At 35.9% G+C, this 15,661-nt stretch overlaps 3 pseudogenes; 1 reads left to right on the top strand and 2 right to left on the bottom strand.

The window, feature by feature from the left end:
* Positions 1-491: 491 nt before the first annotated feature.
* On the bottom strand, positions 492-4,717 carry LOC129292098 (NAC domain-containing protein 17-like; annotated as a pseudogene).
* A 2,742-nt stretch (positions 4,718-7,459) lies between these two features.
* LOC129293925 (uncharacterized) lies at positions 7,460-9,211 on the bottom strand (annotated as a pseudogene).
* A 2,635-nt stretch (positions 9,212-11,846) lies between these two features.
* LOC129291981 (very-long-chain aldehyde decarbonylase GL1-9-like) lies at positions 11,847-15,661 on the top strand (annotated as a pseudogene).

Raw genomic sequence — 15,661 nt, 5'->3', positions numbered from 1 at the left:
CCAAAAAATTAAAAAAAAAAAAAAGAGCTATACTATTTTACAATATACAATTTCCTTTAACCTACCTATAGCTCATTCATGAATAATTCTGGAACCAAAATACACTTTTATCCCAATAACAATTTATACATGTACGATATTGTCTTTTAAATCAATGTGAAGTAAAGACAATTCAAACAAAAGATAAAAATGAACTTAAATCTGGATATCGAATATGTAAAATTAAAGGTAAATCGTATAATTTACAAATTATTAATATTACAACTTATTTTTCAAACTGTGCAAAACAAAAAATGTGATCAGTTGGTATAAAGAATTTCGTTTGTAAAGAAAAGTTGTCAAACTAAATGTGATTGGCATCGGCAAAAGCGACTTAATTCCTTCTGAACAAGGATGAAATTCAAATCTTGCAGATGAAATTAAACTGACAACGCTCTAATCGTAAAATTGAACATCAGATAGTTTTACACGGGCGCGGGGCACAAACAAGCTGTCGAATGTGTTTATAATTCCACCAACTTCTGCATATAATTCTAAGAGGCAATAGCCAATAAGTACTAGTTCCAGAGCTAAACTACCTGGCTGACAATACATAAAAGATTACATTAACACTTTGTACCATACAGTCAAATTTCACAAATGTGTCCTCATTTATGTACAATCAATCTCCAAAAAAGGAGTGATGTAGGAATATATACTTATATATATGAATAACAAACAAAAAGCTTGTCAGGGTAATCACTTTTTACAACTCTAATGAGATTTGTCCAAAAATTCTGCAGGCCCTTGCTAAATTCCTTCCAGGTCTCTTTCTTTTAATCTTAACCTGATTCAGGCTAACCTAAAAGCCAACATGAAGTAGAATATTCACAGACTTTTGTTTTTTTTTTTTTCCGAATATGCTGGAAAATAGCATCCATTCATTCTTAATTTCAGGATGTTCCTAGAAAAAATGCATGCAGCAGCGAAACTTTGAATCTACATTATCAAGAGCTAGGCACACCTAATAGTCTTAAAGTTCCTAAAGAAACCCATAAGAAAGCACATAAGGCAACAAGAACTGGAAAGAAAAGGAAGATAGCCCCTTTTTTGCCTCCTCCCTTCAGAGTTGCGGTGTCATTACCTGCAGCAACGTTTGTGTCCTTCACACCAATCTTCAACTTATTGAAGCTAGACAATCGCTCAAAGGCCCGATTCACCAAAGCATTTTCAGATGCTGATGCAGGAGAGGATGGTATTGACTCAACAAAGTTCCAGAGAGAAGAAGATAATTTACTTGCAGCAACGCCTCCCACAGTGCTTTCTTCAGTCCCATTGCTTTCAGTAAGAAATCTGGCAGACTCATATAGTACACCTAAACATGACCAGAAACTAGCGTATATTAGAGAAAGAAAACCTATGACATTTCTCTACAGAAGAGCCATTCGAAAACTGGCTCAGATCACATTTTCCCAGTGGAAACAGGGTCAGAAATCACAATGTTAGTATGAAAATGCTCGCACAAAGTTTATATACTCCAGCAAGGTTTTCCCGCCGTGCATCAGCAGGCAAGTCAACCAAAAGCAATAAACTGTGATGTCCTCGGACACAACAGAGATATGATGCTTGCATCTTCATCCAAATCAAAGACAGTAAAATCATTATTTGGCAGTACAGCTAGACCACCAACCCTGTATCTTGTACTGCTGAATATACCTGATGTTGGCAGATGTGTAGAAACATTGACGTGTTCTGCTGGATGCAGGATGTTTCTTTGAGCATGCATCATGAGTTCACCAGTTTGATTTGCATTTTCTTGATTTGACAGCAGCTCATAATTTTGATCTACAATAGCATTATCCAGAGTGTTCATATACGGATGTGAAATCGGCCCCATGTCATGAAGAAACATCTGCGCATCATGGTACAGATCAAGTTCACTTAATCCATCTTCAAACTGCAGGTTCTCCACAGGCTTATTGATGTTTAGCAATGCATGTTCAGGACCAATGAGATCATCCAATTCCAAGAAGTCATCCTCACACAAGCCAGTTTCTGCCCCTTTAGTGTTAAGGGTAGAAGTGAACTTAGGAGCTTCAGGCGTTTGCAGGTGAGAAATAGCTGACTGAGGGAAGTCAGAACTGGGATCCACGCCACATTGCTGAACACCACTTGAGTGAAACAGTCCCAATGGCTCAGGAAACATGACTTCCATATAGAATTGATCAACCACGCCATTCTGTGTTTCCTCAGCAACCCCCTACATAATTCAATGAAAAAACTATCAGTTTCTCAACAATCAAGTCCAGATTAGACAAGATGAGATAACAACATAATCATCAGCTTTATACAATTAGTAAGAAATGAGGGGGGAGGCGGGAGAAAGACCAGCAGTAAGTAACAAAGCTTTCTCATGTTGAGACTACGCTTGACTCCTAACAGGACATAGTATATAGAAGTAAAAATCACATAAAAAAAAAATTCATGAGAACATTAGGCTAAAGTGCTGACAATAGCATTTACAGTGCCCGAAGATATAACTCCACCCAACCACAAAAGGGAAGAAACAAAGCAGATAAAGTATTTTACAAACAATAAAAGTATGACAGAAGGCCTTATCACATTAAGGTATATGGACTGCATGACATCACAAGGCCTTATCAAGGATTCATTGTTCAGAATTACAGGTGATAAAAGTACTGGAATATAATTTTTGTGAAACATCACATACTGGAGGTAAGGCAGGACGACCATTCACATTCTGCTGTTCGTGGAGAGACTCATCATCCATAAGTTTCTTCATGATCTCCTCAATTTCATCATCAAGCAACGGCTGCAATGGACCATTAACATTGACAGTATCAACAGAAGTAACACCATCACGTTGCTGTGTTGGAACTTCAAAGTCAGCCCAGGTTATATTACAATCTCCAAAATCATCATCTGCCCACTCTTCTTCATTAAATGGTGCACCATACTGTTCACCGTTTTTAGGGCCAGGTCCACTTTTTTTGTAAATCTTGTAGAGTGCAAAATAGTCCTGTTCATGTACATAAAAAAGCCCATCATCAGCAATAAAATGTTGTTCTCGTGTTAAGGCTAATTTATTAATACAGATTTTTTTGATAAAAATTACTAATGGAATAAACAATACTAAAGGACCACTTAAAGTGATACCTTAATGCCTTGGCATCTTTGAAGCTCTTGTTCATCCAAGGTGGTATTCATGCATAACCCAATCAGTCCGCTCACCATTAGGTGCTCTACTTTATAAAAAACCAGTGTCTTTTTAACTCCAACAGTTCGGGAAGTGTATGTCACATTACGATCTTTTCCTGTAGCTTTCCAGTACCCATGTCTCGTTGCTCTACTTGACCTTGCAGCGTTAGGGTACTTCCTATCTCTAGGACTGAAAAAAACCATTGCCTATCTCCAGTTTTTAGTCCAGATTGCGCTGCAAAATATTTTAAATTACAAGAAATTAAACAAGAGGAAGTTAAAAATAGAGAAAACAAGCAGATGCAAGTAATTTTAAAATAAAATGTTACAAGAGGAATCAGATACGAAAGATGAAACATAGTAGCATCGTAGCCTATCTAAATTTTCTAAGCATTCATTGAGCGACCGCAAACTTTAGCCAAAAAAAGATGCAAAAACCACAACTTCTGTGCTCAGGATCGATCCTAATTCCCTCAAAGCCGAGGATGTGATCCTTTTGGACAACTTAGATTTGTCTTTGCAAGGAAGCCTTTGTCCAGATGGCTAAATTCCTAAACGGAATAGTGAATACAAATCCTCACAACAAGGGACCAGGAATCGACCATGAAATTATTTAAACTCATGTGACACGTAAGAAGAAACTAACAAAGGATAAGGATTTGTCAAGCAAATCCAGTGGGAATTAGGGAGAGGGGAAAGGGGGGGTTAACCAGGGCAGAAAGAAACGTGCCAACACCAAGTCAGCAAAACACATTCACAGTATAACCTAAATCGCTTCCTATTCTAGTTTCTAATCCATTCTGAGTGCAGGTATCTGACTCAACCCAGTTCACACAAGTATGAAGATCTAAAATTACACCTAATCTAAATTTTACACGATCAAACCAAACAGTGAATCAAAACACCGAATAAAACACAAGATTCATTTCAGGGAATCAAGTCAACGCTTGCACAATCGCTGGGGGGAAAAGAGGGTAACGGGGAAAAAAAAGAATCCAGGAGAGCGAAGCAGATACCAGGCAATTCCTCTGGGTCCCACTTGTAGACGTCAGTCTCCCGGATCACGTCGAGCTTCAGTTTCCTCCCAGACATCTTCCTCTTCAGATAATACATGACCAGCTCCTCGTCCGTAGGGTGGAAGCGAAACCCCGGCATCGAAGCCATCATTTTGCTGAAACACTCGGAGTCTGACTCCAAACCCATCTTGAAAAATTCCCTAAGAAACCTAGGAAGCCCCCCCGGGAAAAAAAAAATCCGACTTTTTGGCTAGGAAAAAAAGGGAAAAAAATCTCAAAACAAAACTCTAATCCTTCAATCGAAGAATCGAAAGATGAGTATGCAAAATCGGGGATTTCGAATGAAACCCCCTTGAGGGGAAGGGGGAGGCGAAGTTTTCCAATTCTAGAGAGAGAGGAACTGAGCTTTGAATTTGGGCATAGTATTGTGGTCAGACGAGTAACAGTGCGAAGGCGGGTGGCTTATGCCAGTGAGAACGAGATTTCGTTGAAAAGCGAGCGAAGAGAGAGAGGGGGGATCATTCCGCGACAGTGAGATCAGCAGATACGTTTGCTTGGGCAATACGTTTTGATCAATAAGGTGATTCAACGGCAGGGTTTAAGGGTCGCACGAGGTTTAATGTAGTTACAGCTGCGTATGATCGCATTCGTCCGATATGGAAAGAGTGAATGAGGAAAAATTGGAGATGTGACAATCAAGGACGCAGAAACACCTCCAATGTCGTCCGGTGGACCATGATTTTTTTAAATTACAGTCAAATAACCCCAAACGCAACTATTTTTGTTTTTTTTTACTACAATAAGGGGCAAAAAAAGGTAGAAAAAATGCAACGATGAGGTTCCGAAAAAACAACCTCTCTATTGATAAACATTTTTATAGGAAAAACTATGATGTAGTGGGTTCAATTGGCAAAATCATATCTTTAATACTCTCTCAGTTTAGAAATATAAAATATTTTTTATCAAATCTCACTTTTAATAAAAATAATTAGGTTATTTTTAAATTAAAATTTTATTTTTTTATTATTCATTCCCTATTAACATCTTATAATAAAATATAAAATCATTATTTATAAGGACACTTTTATAAAAAATAATAATTATACTTTAAAAAATTTAAATAATCTAATATTTTTAAACATCTAACTTTTAAAAAAATACTTTATATTTTTTAATCAAAAGAGTAATAAATAAATATTTTGTAAGAGGTATTAAAAAACACTTGTCTATTGATAAGAGTAATGCGCATTACATAAAAGCAAATCAGTATTAAGGTCCGTTTAGATTTCAGTTGGGCATAATAGATTATGAAAATAATTGATTAAGTGGTAGATTTAATCATAATTGATTATGTTATAACGTAATGTGTTTGGATACTATTTTTCTAAAATTATTTTAATATAATTGAATATGTTTGGATAATTTAATCAGAATTAATTTTTAACTATATAAATACTATATAATTTAATGTTAAATATCAGATATCAATTTTTTGAAGATACAAAGTTTAACTTTTATTAGAAAAAAAAAGGAAAAGAAGAGAGTTTGATTTATTTTTATTAAATTAATATATTTTTTTTGTAATTTTTTCTTGGGCTTGTATTTGTAATTTTTTTCACATTTTTGACAATCTTTTGGGAAAAAGCTGATGGAGGGAGCTTCTGGAAAAATAAGCGTTTTAATACATAATCGATTTTTGATCATTTTCTACTATTTGGATAAATTGACAGAAAAAATTAATTTTAAATCCAAAACACGCGTTTTCTCTTTATCCAAACAGACATTTAGATTCCTTAAAAACTTGGTCATAGAGGACATACTAATCTCGCATAATCATCTCTTTTTAATCTTTTACAATTTCATAGACAAGATGTGATTTTTGATAAACTTTTAAATATTGGCCACTGCTTCTATTAAATTCGAGAATAATTTAATTTTTCTAAACCAATTAATTTCAAGTATGCTCCATCTTTTCTCATAACTGCAAAATTCCTTCACGTTGCTTAATTCAATGATTAACTTGATTTCTCCATTAATTTACACGAAGATCTAGCATTCCTTTATTAACATCTAAGCTAAATGGAATTGGAAATTTTTCAAAACCAGAGCAACGTACCCGGAGCCAATAGTATCAAACATTTGGAAATTCAATGACTTAAATATTACTAAATGAGCCTTACATTTAACTTTTAGCTGAGTAATTTTTAACAAATTTATTGAGTTAATTTTTTTTGATTAAAATTTATTAGTTAACTTTCATTTAACTTTTTTTCCTTGGTCTCAAGGCAGCTAGGTAGGCTGGACTTATATTTAGATCAGACAAACTATTAGACTTGATCAGAAATAAGTCAAAAGTTGGATAATGAGTTAACTTTCATTTATTTTCTTCTTTGCTCCATATTTGAAAAGAACAAATACACAAACATACAAAACCAGCTGAATAATAACGTCTAACAAAGGCACTAAAAACCTAAGTAAGAACTAAAACCAATCCCACGATGAAAATTACACCATCAATTCTTGAACACAGAGACATAGTGGACCGTACCGGTCATCACATTGTGAACCAACCACACCACACTACACACACACGACACAAACGACGCATATTCATACGGAGCAACGTACCCGGAGCCAATAGTATCAAACTTCTGACGATTCTTAACCAAACCCGGTATCCAAATAATCATCACCATTATCATCAGTTGGTGTACAAGTTATCGTTAATCAGTACTTCCTCACCGTAAACCCAAAAATAGTAACATTACACATCATTCACAATCTATAAATTATTAATTTACAATTAAAATCAAAATTATGCAATATTGCAGCAAGTTATCTTTGAAGAAAAACGGAAATTCTGGCAAAAACAGGAGAAAAACAGAAACAATACTGTAAAAATGACTGGAGTCTGTTTGAAACTTTTTTTTATAATTTTTTTGAGAATGAAATTTTTTAAAATATGTTGAGAGAACAAAACATGAGTTTTTTGCATTCTTCTCGATTTTTCATACAATAATCTCAAATATTTAAAAGATATTTTTGTTTTTCTATTTTTAAGAAAATATTTGGTTTTGTTTTTGTTCAAAACATTTTCTAAAAAATGTTATCATACAGATTTTTTTTTTTGTGTTTTGAAAAATAAAAAACTATTTCTAGAACAAATTGTCAAAGAAGCCCTTAATCTTTCTTATATTTACCGTTTCAAAGAAACATATATGCCCATAAGATCCAAAGCATACCACTAAAAACAACGTGTGATAACACTTCCTTTGTATAAATCAATGATCATCATTCGATTTTCAAAGATTTAAGCACTATTACAATCAAATGCCAATAGAGTAGAGAGAGGGCTAATCGCTGACATGCACAATTGCACTACACTGTGACTGTATGGTAAACAGTTAGTAAAAGTAAAACAATGACATACCAACCAAACCAAGTTTGGCAACCTTAACAAGTTTTTGGTAAGGGCACATCTTAAGTTAACATAAGATCATTTCCTCCCAGATGAGGGGCGAAGGCAGACCCGAACTTCATGCTCTTCCCGTCCCACACGAAGTTTTGGCACCATGATCTCAAGAACTGATCCTGACCCTCGAAGTATGCTTCTATATTGGCATCTTCAGGAATTCGAGTCGAAAGAGGAATCTCTCGGACAAACTCACCAGGAGGCAGTGTTCAGAGGATGGATCAGTAAGCTGAATGTTCTATCATGCTTTTGATAAATGGCTTCCCAGATATGCTCACACAAGAAACCTTGATGATACCATGGGTCAGAGTATTCCTCCATGAAACTTTCACACTCGGAAGATCCACAAAGGGAAGACTGATAACGATCAAGTATCCTTGTTCATCCTCGTAAATAGTTTTTGCAGCTGTCACAGGACCATAGACACTCTTCATTACCCCTGTAAAGTCAGAAAGCCAGTGTGGCTCACTTGTATGCATTTCTATATCTGAAATCTGATCGGGTGAGGGGTTAACAGCCAAATAACAATCATCCTCATTCCCATGAGGAAATAAGTCTTTCTTCCTCTTGCCATTGACCGGAGATAGGTCCATCGCATCACCATTACAGTGGTTGGAAGGATGAGTGAGTTGACAAATTCAGCCCGGATCCATTGAGTAGTTTCTTTGCAGGTGCATTCGAAGCACTCTTGATTGGGGGAGGTGGTCTCTCAAGCTCAAAGTCTGTGTTGGGGAGATTTCTCCATGAACTGAAATCACTTGCTTCAGGTGGGATCGTGAAATTGAGATCCCTGCCAGTGATTGCCACCCACCTTTTCTTCTCTTCCTCATCAAGGCCTGAAAGATTGGGTGAAGGAACAACCTCAATGCCATGCAAACATTGGGGGTTTGATAGGCCTCTGTAATGCTTTCGTTGCATCCTGTGAGATCGAACGAAGCCTCTGTCAACACTAAATGGAAACGGGCGCCTCCCCTTGGCGAGAATGACCATTCATATAACTCCTCAGCTGCATCTTACCCAATGCATTTTCCGGCCTCTCCTGGAAAAAACCCACATGTACATATTTTCCATATCTGTTGAACCATGAAACATCAAGCTTAAGATCAGATTTATCAAACCCAAAACGCCATTGCTGTCCCTGATTATCTTAGCCTTGGATTTTTCATTCAATGCAGGCTTAAAATAGAAGCTGAAGAAAAACCATGCTCCCCATATACTATCAACTCGCCTTCGTACACTTCTTTCCACCTTTGGGAAGGGGGTGAGGAGGAAACTCTCAGTCTCATATCCTTGAGTACCAAGACTAACATCTAACATATCACACGGGTCAGAATTCCATGACTGCGGAGGCGGGCTGCGTTCTGCAGACAGGGGCAAATTTATATCCGGTGGACGGGAAAGTATAATTTGACCATTCATCTCCAAATCCAGTTCCTCGTGGGAAGATGCACTTGAATCCATGGTTAAGAGCGTAGATGGGTGATGATTCTCCATTGACAATGATGAGCGGGGGAGAATCTCCCAACTCAACTCATCTCGTTGATGAGAATTGTTGCTGATTGATTCAATGCAACTGGCAACAAGCAAGAAACAATTCAAGAAAACACCTTCGCCATATTAATCCCCATTGGACATCTCCATCAAAACCCTAGAAGAAAATGGTCACAAGCTCATAAAACAGATCAGCAAGTCCAACAGAGACGAAAAAAACCCGAAACTACAAGAGTCAAGACATGAACTCTGTTTCTACCTAAAAAGAAATTAAATTAAATTACTGTCAAAAATTACACGGAGGTGGAAGGACACAGTGAACAAAGATGAACAGACATACACAAGGCATAGAGCCTCTTTAATCCCTACCCACTGTGGGAGAGAAGAAGAGATCTCGGAATCACTAGAGGAAGACTATGCGCAGCCCAACCCAAAGATCCCCATAAATCCCCGAAATCAGGTGGGAAGCACTCAATCCATACCATGAAATCCCAAAGCACGAAAATTCTATAACTTTCGGCAGAAGAAGTGATTCGAAAATTAAAGAAATTGATGGTTAAAGACAGAAAGACCCGATAAGCAAATCAAAAGGCATCTTCAATACCTTTGGGAAAAAGCAGCGGAGAATCGAGAAGAAGAAGCAGAATGGGAGGAAGAACCAGCACAGCCAACGATGACGTGCCTCTCCGTCAAAAGCCGTCTGGTCATCATAATGACAGGTTTTGGATCAATGGCCGGCTTCACTGTACGCCACCGTTTGCTAACGTTGACGGTGCACTTCTCAGTCCTTTTACCAGTCGAATCATGAGAGGGACGTCAAAGGTTGTTTAATAATTTCAAGTGTCGGGGGTGGTCTTCTTTCCATTTGTGTCCAAATACAGATGATTCATCTTGAGTTGGAAGAGTGCAAGTTTTGTAAGAGTTAAAAACGCAATGAATGTGTGTGACAAAAGCTTTTAGAGTTTGCAAATGAATTTCATTGGTGGGGATCGTGTTAACCGTTGCTTCACATGCACACCCAGAGAGAGAGAGAGAGAGAGATTGCTTTGGTAGGGTTGGTTGCATATTCATATCACTGATTTATGGAGTTCATGTCAACTAGAAAATTTGGATTGTTACCATCAATATCAATATAGTTTATAAAATTGAAAAATGTTTTCGCCAACCCAACGGTATAAAATTAAATTAGTTGTTATTCATTATTTATGAATTATTAAAGTGACATTAAATATAAAATTCCAAAATTATATTTGTCTATTCTCTTATATGTAGCATATGTTGCAAAATTAATGAAATTTTAAAAGAGAACAATAAAAAAATAACCCACACCCCATTAAGATATATAGTGTATATTAACATATAATTTGGGGTAATGGACATTCAAACAAATATAATATTTACACCCAAATAAAAAATCATTAAATTCATAATCTTCTAAGAGTTATTTTTTTTATTGTCAAGAGTTATAATTGGGAGTTCTATGCTCTACAACCTTCAAAAACAAATAATTTATTAATTTTTTTTGTAATTAATGCATGTAACTTCTTTTTTTTGTGACGTTAAATTTTCAAATGTTGTATATTGTACAACAACAATGGCAACAATCGTCGTCGTCGTCATTTAAGCCATTGTAACTTTGCATTAGATTTTAAGGATTTAAGATTTATAAAAAAGCATGCATCAAATCAATAAGAAGAATTTTTCTCCATTTCTTCTTTCTAAACGTGTGTTTAGAGAGAGGAAAAAAAATAAGAGAATCAAATAAAATTTGCATAAATGATAAGAGTTCCATCATTTAGGCAAGTGATTGGGAATTTAAATTTCAATCCTTATATACTAACTATCATGATCCTTATGCATTACACGGGTGTGAATGAAATAGTTGTATGACTCCAGATTGAATGAAAGAAATAATAAAAAGGAATGGAGAAATAATTAAATTATATGATGTCCCAATGTTTAACTACTTCACCAATCAAACCCAATGTAACTCTCCTGTTTTGGTAAGATATGAAATAATGAAATGAATAGGAAATAAAAAATGAAGTCAACTAGAATGGAAACCCTGTACCTTTAGCTGGTAAGATTTATTTTTTGCCTTCTATGTCTTTGAAAAAACTTTCTATTAACAAGAGAGTTTATCTTATATTATAAAAAAAAAATAAGAAAAAAATGAGGAGAGAACACTTTTTTCCATCTGAACAAAGTACTTTTTTCATTTTAAATTATAAGATATTTATAAACAAAAATTTCACATATTAATAAAGTTCATTAAATATACTTTACAATTTTATTTTTTCAAGATAAAAATGTAAACATTAAAAATACTCTTCATTAATACATCATGATAAAAGAATATTAAAAAGAGAGAATATTAAAAAAAATTTATTAAAAAAATATTATTAAAAAAATTTTATTTTTATTAAAATATTTTATAATTTAAAATAGAAGGAGTGTAAAATGATCTCGCGATCTTGTCAACTTGCTTTTCTTAATTTCATAGTAAAATCAAAGTGTGTGCCCGACTTATGCTAGGGGGAAAAAATACATACACTTTCTTTGTTTTTTGTTTTGTTTTTTCAAACAGCCAAATATTTACGCAATAAGCAGTTCCGTTGGCTGCGGCCACCGAAAAGGCAAGCTGGGGGCGGAAAAAGTCATGGATGATTATAAGACAACGAGCAATACATGCTCATATCATACCATTGCTGCCCCCTATCATTTTCTATTCTTCCAAACGCTTTTGGGTCTCTTCCTTTCGATTAAGCTGGCCGGACGGAGACATCAAACTTTTCAATACGACCAACGGAACAAACACCAAAGTCTGAAGATTTTGGAGTCTCGGAACAGACACTCGCTATTTCACTCTACAAGCAAGGCCTAGATCTGAATCCCAATGCGCTTTTCTGGGCCGCTACTCGTTATCCTGGTAAGTGGTAGCTATTATCCAGTCAATGGGGCCCGATGGAATTTGTATTGTCATACTTATTTTTATTCTCCCGAACATGTAGTTATTTGGGATCTGAGCATTTTAATGTGTATTTATTTTACTGCAAACACAACAAAACAAAGGAAACTTGCTAGGAGTCGCTTAAATCTTTAAGATTTGAACTGTCTATTTCTAAAGTACGACCAACGGAACAAACACTAAAGTTTGAAGATTTTGGAGTCTCGGAACAGACACTCGCTATTTCACTCTACAAGCAAGCCTAGATCTGAATCCCAATGCGCTTTTCTGGCCCGCAACTAGTTATCCTGGTAAGTAGTAGCTTTATTCAGTCAATGGGGCCCGATGGAATTTGTATCGCATACTTATTTTTATTTCTCCGAACATGTAGTTATTGGGGATCTGAGCATTTAATGTGTATTTATTTTACTGCAAACACAACAAAAACAAAGGAAACTTGCTAGGAGTCGCTTAAATCTTTAAGATTTGAACTGTCTATTTCTAAAGTACGACCAACGGAACAAACACTAAAGTTTGAATTTTGGAGTCTCGGAACAGACACTCGTATTTCACTCTCAAGCAAGGCCTAGATCTGAATCCCAATGCGTTTTTGGCCGCAACTAGTTATCCTGGTAAGTCGTAGCTGTTATTCAGTCAATGGGGCCCGATGGAATTTTTACGCGATACTATTTTTAATTCTCCGGAACATGTAGTTATTGGGATTCTGAGATTTAATGTGTATTTATTTTCCTGCAAACACAACAAAAACAAAGCAAACTTGTAGGATTGCTAAATCTTTAGGATTTGACTGTCTATTCTAAAATTAAGAACAGCCGTGTGTGTAGGAAGAAGAAGTATATTTTTTCCTTACTAATGTTATTTTTAATTAATCATTCAAACATTATGGCAGAAAACTTAGTTCTTTTTTAATTATTTTCTCGTTTTCTCACTGCAAGAAAACATATTGTTACTATCTAAAATGTCATTTTCTATTGCAGGTTGTGAGTGAAGTGAGCTCCTCTAGTTTAGATCTTCAGCTGCAATGAAGCTTTGACTTTAGAACTTGTTTCTTGGCTGAGTCTTTCTACTTCAGATTAATTAGTTTCACTTGCAAGTTGGACTGATAATGGTTTTCTGGGAAGGATATGTGAGCGATGAAGTGATGGGCACCTTTGCACCTATTGTGCTTTATTGGATATATGGTGGATTTTTATCAGTTGCTACCACCTCTTGACAAATATCGGTTGCATACTAGAAGAGAAGAGAAAGAGAAGAATTTGGTGCCACTCTCAGACGTGGTGAAGGGTGTTTTGCTTCAGCAGCTTGTCCAGGCGACGGTTGCACTTTTCTTGGTTAGTCATTCTACAAAGACTTGTTCAAATTTGTAGGTAATAGCATGTTTTATGAAAATTTAATTTAATTTCATTAAGAATTTTAGCTTGGCACTGGTTCTTGTTTAGACTCTTGTCTACATTAAGGCAATGTTTGGTATATGAAAAAATGTTTGCTAGAAAGGAAATGGGATATGTACCTACAAATAAAATGGAATAGTTACATTTCTCATTTGCTTTCTAGAAAGTATTTTTCTACCTATCAAACATTGCCAAGTTTTTTATTTCTTTCCACATTTCTTATTCTCCCAGTAAAATGAATGACTTCAATAATGGAAAGCTAAAGTTTATATATTAGATAAAACAAATGTACTGCTTAAAGTATTTTGAGCACTGTTGACAGAACTCATTGTCAAAATGCCTTGAATTCCTGATACAAGAAAATCAACAGAGAGCCTGTGGATTATAAAAAGACAGAAGTTGAGCTTAAATGACTCATGTATACCTGGTTCAAACTGATTATAATTGGATATCAGGGTCTTCAGGCATACAACTTGCCATGGAAGAACTACTCAAAATGAAATATGTATATGGATTATAAATTACTGAATTCAGTGGGAAAACTTTGCTGAAAATGATAATGTGTGTAGAGACAAAGCGATTCATGTCTACATATAAACATGCATGCATGCGTTAGAGAAAATGATGATTCATTAAGCATTAAGTATTCCTTTCCCCATTCTTTATGGATCCACATGCTGAAGTGGTTCTTGTTAACGGGTTGAATCATTTTGTTTTCCCAGTTTTTTGGGGGGGGGGGATGGGGGGGGGATGCATGTTGAGTTTTTTTCCTTCTTTTTGGGTTGGGGGGATAATAGATGAAAGTAGGGAGAAAGAAAAGAAAGCCTCTCAAAGGCTTGAGCATGTTTCAAAATTTCCTACTTCTCCTTGAGGTGGTTTATTTTATAGTTATGCAGTTGTTGGTAGACTTGTTTGGCTCTACTCTGTCATTGATGCAAGTATTCTCTAAAGGTCCCATCAGATTCCAATTTTATCAAATAATCTACGGAATAAGTGAATAAAAACCTGAAAATACATATCTTATTTGTGAAATTGCATGGATAACAGATGAAATTAGGAGAAAAGAAAAGAAAGCCTCTCAAAGGCTTGAGCAATTTCAAAATTTCCTACTGTTCCTTGAGGTGGTTTATTTATGGTCATGTAGTTTCTGTTGGTAGACTTGTTTGGCTCTATTCTGTCGTTGATATAAGTATTCTCTGAAGGTCCCATCACATTCCAATATTATCAAATAATCTACAGAATAAGTAAATAAAAACCTGAAAATACATGTCTTATTTGTGAAATTGCATGGAAACCAATATACAACTATGTTGAACTCTTCAATTTGTCCTGCTTCACATACATACAAACGTTTGCTAGTTCGCAAATAAAATTGCGTTTTTCTCAGCTTGTGTACTCAATTTTGTAATCTCTGTCTTTCCTCCTGTATGGCATACACGTAGGGATCCCTAATATTGTTGGGTGCCCTAATCTGCAGCATGTGCCCCAATAATAATTTTCTTTCAAAGTTCATGATGCTAAGAACATTCTGTCTCTCTGCTCTGGCTGTTGTTGGATGGCTAATATGCTTCCTAACATTCTGCAGTTGACCTCAAAGGCAAACGAATCTGGGTTATAGTGCCGCCTCCATTCCCTTTCAAGTTGCGCAGATCATTATAGCGATGTTTGTCATGGATAATGGCAGTACTTTGTGCACCGATACATGCATCAAAACAAATTTTTATACCGCCATGTTCACGTCCCAACATCCCAGACTGGTTGTCCCTTATGCAATAGGAGCCCTTTATAATCATCCTCTTGAGGGTCTTCTTCTTGACACTTTTGGCGGGGCAATCTCATATCTTGTCTGGGATGACTGCGAGAACAGCGTTGCATTCTTCTGCTTCTCGGTCATCAAGACTGTTGACGATCACTGTGGACTCTGGTTGCCTGGCAATATCTTCCACTTGTTCTTTGAGAACAACACAGCTTATCACGACATACTCATCAACTACAAGGGTTAAAATATATTAATTATTCTCAACCATTTTTTCCCATATGGGATAAACTTCTTGGGACATTCATGCCATACAGCCTTGTAAAGCGGCCTGGAGGGGGGTTTGAGGCAAGGGCAGCAAAGGACTAG

This window comes from Prosopis cineraria, unplaced genomic scaffold (assembly GCF_029017545.1).
Source record: "Prosopis cineraria cultivar Desert tree isolate PC_DT_omini unplaced genomic scaffold, ASM2901754v1 PC14, whole genome shotgun sequence".
NCBI classification, from domain to species: domain Eukaryota; kingdom Viridiplantae; phylum Streptophyta; class Magnoliopsida; order Fabales; family Fabaceae; genus Prosopis; species Prosopis cineraria.
Note: the sequence above shows the minus strand (reverse complement) of the source record. Positions and strands in the feature narration are given on the sequence as shown.